At 35.6% G+C, this 6,000-nt stretch overlaps 1 pseudogene; it reads right to left on the bottom strand.

Moving 5' to 3' along the window:
- Positions 1 to 4,655: 4,655 nt before the first annotated feature.
- The window catches only part of LOC105234681, a 43,086-nt pseudogene continuing 41,741 nt past the window's right edge, over positions 4,656 to 6,000 (bottom strand).

Below are 6,000 nucleotides of genomic sequence, written 5' to 3'. Positions count from 1 at the left end.
TTTAAAAGATTCTTTAATACTGGACTGATGTTAGGGTTCCTGGGTGGCTCAGGTCATGATCCCAGGGTCCTGGGATCAAGCCCTGAGTCAGGCTCCCTGCTCAGTGGGAAGTCTCTTTCTCCCTCTCTCTCCGCCCCTCCCCCTACTTGTGCTCTCTCCCTCTCTCTCAAATAAAGAAATAAAATCTTAAAAAAAAATACTGGACTGATGTTGTTGAGGGGAGTGCAGGTACAACTTAGGGGTTCAATCTCAGATGTAGAGCTATTTTTCATTTACCCAGGCCAGTGAGTCTCAGGAAAATGAGGAACTCTGTAATAAAATTATAGGAGATGCAGGGTATTTTTTGTTACCAATGGGAATAAATTAATAGGAAGATAAAGCTTTTCAATCAGAACGTAACTATATGGGAAAATAAGAATGAATACAGAAAAAATCAATATCATTTTATATCAGGCTACATTTCAAAGATATGCAAATATTCCATTTTTTATGCATTTAAGACAGAATCAGACATAAAGTTATATTAAATGAGGATTTGAGGTAATTGGAATTGCATTCCATAAAAAGAGGCTGTATATTATGGCTTGGATTCTGTTTATGGTTTAATTTAAAAACCTTATCTTGGCTGGCTCAAGATAATTTCCTACATGTCATTAGAAAAGTTTTCAATTTAGTTAAGGAAATACTGATAATCAAAACATCCATTCATGGAAGCCTTAAACTTAGGACAGTTATTTCATATGATTTAATTCGGTCAAGTTTAATATTCTTTTTTTTTTAAGATTTTGTTTATTTATTTATTTTTGACAGAGAGAGAGTGCAGTGCGAGGAAGTGAGCACAAGGGGAGCGGCAAGTAGAGGGAGAGGGACAGGCCCTCTGGGATACTGACCTGAACCAAAGGCAGAAGCTTAACCGACTGAGCCACCCAGGTGCCCCTTAATACTCTTAATAGCAGGGTTATAGTATTCAAATTCAATTTTTGGTTGAATTAAGGAGATTTAAGTTTCCAATTTGAAAAATTCTTCAATCATTTGATCTTAATATCAGAAAAAAAGTTTACAAAAGAACAGAATGAGAATTCCTATTACCCTAGATTTATTTTATTAATAGATAAATCAAATGGTGGGTGAGTTTGTGTATAAAATTGGGGTGGGGCTAGATATAGAGAAATGATCAAAGTAATTTAATTACTGTTTCTACAAAACTAGATTTAAGGGATATTTTTTACTCCCACAGTAATTTTCAAAGATATCTGTGACTGTATTTTCACAAACATTAGATTTGGGGGAATTTAATTTGGACACTTTCTGTGGGTTTATATTTCTATTCGTGTTCCTTAAACTGCAGATTGGCCTGGGTGGCATATATGAATGATGAAAATAGATTATGCTGATTTGATATTTAAATTTTAATTGCCCCCAAGTAGCACAGAGGTTGAAATGCCAGTGGTAGGCTCAGCCAGCTTGGAGACTACATTTTGGAAAGGATGCCTACTAGCTCTGTGACTTTGGGCAAATTAGTTAAACTAATGTGAAAAAATACAAAGGTGGGATAAATAAAAGAGATGGTACTTAGCATGTATTATTAGGAAGAGCTCTTACAGTATGTTAGGTAAGAGCAAACAGTTTTACCTTTATAGTTAACAAAGATTTATGTTTACAGTTCTTACAGGAGAGGTCTTTAACTAAAAATTTTGTAGGAATTGCCTTTAAGTGTATATTTGTCAGCCTACAAAGAGCTATCCAGGGGTTCAGCAGAGAGAAATGCTGTTATTATTAGGAGGGAAAAAAAAAGATCCAAGTAAATATGGATATTTTGTGTTAAGACTGTTTGGGTCTTAATGACGTAATCTTTCCAATCTTATACCAACTTCTTTCTTAAATCCTATAACTTCATTCTTCATTTAATTGCTAATGCTACTCATGGGATCCTTTTCCTCCTGCTGCTTCTACATTTGTTCTAATAACAGATTTCCTAGTTTATTTCCCTCCATATTTTATTGTTTCTGTTTTCATTTGTTTTTCAAATAATTAATTGATTCTGGTAATATTGATTCTATTGTTTAAAACCTACACACATGTGAGGCGCCTGGGTGGCAGTTATTTTAACTCAGGTCATGATGTCAGGGTCCTGAGATCAAGCCTTGCCTCGGATTCCATGGTCAGCAGAGTGTCTGCTGGAGATTCCGTCTCTCTCTGCCCCTCCTGCTTGTGTTCATGTCCCCCCACCCTTCTCTCCCTGAAGTAAATAAATAAATCTTTTTAAAAAAACCCAAAAAAACCTACATACACACACACATTTAGTTTCAGCAATCTTGTTATCTCCTTTGATTACAATATTTCTCGTTCTCAGATTGTTATTTTTAATTAATTTTTATATTAAGTAATGCTAGTGCATTATTTAACAAGTCAAATCAGGACTTCTGCTTTTGTCTATAATTGAGTAACAAGAAAGGTTTACTGTCCCCCTCCTACCCCGCTTAAATAACTAGAAAATAGGGCAAACTATATGAAACATAAAACAGTATTGTTAAAAAAATTTTAAACTGATAAAACCAAGTATTAGAAACAATCTGGTACAACTGCAAATTCTAGAATAAAGACTGAACAGCCAATTTAGAAAACATTTTGGCAGTTTCTTAATGTTTAAAAATTAAATTAATACAATGTAGCAATTCCATTCCTAGGTATTTACCCCGAAGTAAATAAAACATGTCCATAAATCTTTTATTTGAATTATCATACTTGAGTTATTCTAAATTTTCTTTCAGTTTTATAGAAATATAATTAATGTACAGTACTGAATAAGTTTAGGATGTAATACATAATAACCTAACATACATATACTATAAAATGATTACCACAGTAAGTTTAGTTAACTTGTGTTTAGGCAATAAACCCATTAAGTTCTGTTACATTATGTAATACACAACATCACTATTGTTTACTGTACAGTATATTTGAAAGCGCTAAGACAGTAGATCCTAAAGGCTCCCATCATAAGAAAAACAAGCATGTTTTTGTAACCATATAAGGTGAGAGATGTTAATAAGCATTTATTTTTATTCGTCCATTTAAATTAAAGGAATATCTTACATATGGTAATCTTCAACTTCTATAAACTCATCCTGACAAATACATTAATATAACTGATGACTGTACATTACCAGAGTTGTTAAATAATCAAAGGAATCTACTAGTTCATATATAAATAGCTGACATTATCAAAGAAAAATGATTCAGAAACAAAAAGGAAATGCTTTATCACAAATCAATTAATTATAATGTATAAATACATAACTCTAAAATAAGTCACCATTGTCAATATTCAATCTTAGTTTTATTTTGCATGGTGATATAAAATTTATATTAAAATTAAATTAATCTTGTATATAAATTTTAGTATTTTTATAAATTGCCTACAGCATAGTATTTCCCAATGAACTAGAGTTCATTTATATGTTTATTTTTGAACACATGAGGTGATGCATTTTATGTGACTTAAACAAACATGTAACTTGTAAAAAAAAATAGAAGCACAGTTAACAAAATGATGATGTTTATACTGATTAGCATGAACAGTCTTGAGGATAGGAATGTGGAATTAAGCTTTCTGATCCCTAGTATTCCAAGGCATCATCACTTGTTTCTTTTTTAGTGTCATGAATTGGACATTAAGTTAGAAATGAGTGTCTTCTTTAAATGATTCTATTTACCAATCTTTAAAAACATATTTATCAATGGACTTTGCTTTTTCTTATGTTTTCTTTTTAATCTGGGGATGTTCTTACAATTGGTGGTAGGAAAAGAAAAATAAGAGCTTACATTCTTCCCATCTAGTGAACTACTATTGATTATAATACACGCCCTAGCAAATCTTTTCTACAAAATCCAAGAAAATGTAATGGCATATAATATTTATTTTTAAATGAATGAATATGCTGGTATGACGCTAATATAAGGTGACTTTCCTCCCTTCTACTGAATCCATACCATATGAGATTCTCCTTGATACAGACAAAAATGAATTCTCTTTTTAACTGGAGAGAGTCTATCCCTTACATTCTTATATAAGTTTTCAATCTTCCTTAGTTTTTCCTGATGTCATTTTTTAGTTCTAGGACACCATCCAGGATACCGTATTCCATTCAGTTGTTACATTTCCTCAGCATTCTCTTGACTGAGAGAGTAATCCAGATTTTCCTTATTTTTGGTGACCTTGAAAGTTTTGAGGAACACTGGTAAGGTATTTTTGTAGAATTTCCTCTTTGGAATTTGCTGATTATCTTCCCACAATTAGACTTACAGTTATGTAATTTTTGGAGAAAGATGGAAGAGCTACAATGCCATTTTTGTCACATAATATCACACAAAGTATGTACTGTCTACATAACTTATCACTGTTCATATTAATATTGATCCAGTGGCTGAGATAATAGTGTTTGTCTGGTTTTGCCAGTATAAGGTTGGTCATTTTCCTTCTTTCTTTCTTTTTCTTTCTTTCTTTCTTTCTTTCTTTCTTTCTTTCTTTCTTTCTTTCTTTCTTTTTCTTCGTCTTCGTCTTCGTCTTCATCTTCTTCTTCTTTTTGGTAGAAACTGTTTTCCATCAACCTAATAACATTTTTCCATTTTGTTTGCCTTTGTGGGAGAGCAGCTCAAGACCACTTAGTAGTTGTTCTTACCCATTCAGTGGCCTAAGCAGGCGCAGCCTTGAGTGGCAGGCTGGGCGCTCCAGTCTTCAGTGGGAAACTGCTGAATAGCCTTCAGACCACTCTGCGACTGCAGGTTGAGCAGGACTGAACTCAGGAGCTGCAGCCATCCACTGACCCTGAAATTCCTCCTTGGTCATACAGCCTTTTCAATCTCTTCAGGACCTCTGTAGAAGAAATCAGGCATGGCCTCCCATGGCATGGGTGTTCTCGGGAAATGGTGCCATGCATGTGCAGAACCTCCCAGGCCAGCATCCACCACGTCAGACCCACTGAGCTGTTGCAAGGACGGCCACGTCCATGTTGCACAGAGGAGAGTCTGTGTTACACAGAACAATGGTAGGCAGGTTAACATAAGAGGCGGGTGGTCAGCCCTGGGATCAGTAACCACCAGAAGTCTGGGCTTCCAGAAGACTGCCTGGCTCTGGTTGGTGAAGGTTCCAGGCGTGAAGCGGCCAGCAACAGGAGTGGCATCAATAGCAGCAGCAAATTTCGGCAGAGCTCCCTGGACAGTATTCCTGGTTGATATTCCACAGACATCAGCAGGGTTTTCATAGCAACAATGGTACCAGCTGCCAGCAAAAGCTTCTCTCTTTAAGGTACCATCACCCATGTGTTTTTGTTGTTTTGTTGCTATTTGTTATTGTTTGTTTCTTTCTTTTTGAGCACTTCCTTACTTTCTGGCGACGTAGTGCCCCAGACTCACCTTGTATACTTCCTGCCTCCCAACAGTGGGATTAGCCATTTTCCAAGGAGCCCTAGTTCTTTATATTGGAGAAAGTTATTAGAAACTAAGACCTGGGTATTAAATGTGCTCACTGCTAATGCAGTGTCATTGTTTACTGATCTTCTCAGTTGACAAAGGATATGTATGTCTATACCCTAAACTGTGTATATGCACATGTCCATAAACATTTTTATATGTAAATATTCATACCTATATTAAGCTACATATGAGTTCATCCTTGGTCATTGTGTATATTTTATATCTTTTTGAGTTCAACGTGCTACTTTGTGAGAACTTTAGTATCAATGCTAATGAGAGATACTAAGTCTGTACTTTTCCTTCCTTTTAATGTATTTAGCTGGTTTTTGTACTCTGGTAATGCCTGCCTCATAGAATGAGTTAAGATGTGTTCTCTACGGGGTGCTTGGGTGGCTCAGTCAGTTAAGTGTCTGCCTTCAACTCGGTCATGGTCCCAGGGTCCTGGGATCGAGCCCTGTATGGGGTTCCCTGCTCAGCAGAGAGCCTGCTTCTCCGTCTCCCTCTGCCCATTGTGCTCTCTCGCTT

Source organism: Ailuropoda melanoleuca, chromosome 7 (genome assembly GCF_002007445.2).
Source record: "Ailuropoda melanoleuca isolate Jingjing chromosome 7, ASM200744v2, whole genome shotgun sequence".
Classification (NCBI taxonomy): domain Eukaryota; kingdom Metazoa; phylum Chordata; class Mammalia; order Carnivora; family Ursidae; genus Ailuropoda; species Ailuropoda melanoleuca.
This window is presented reverse-complemented; position numbering and strand designations above follow the sequence as displayed.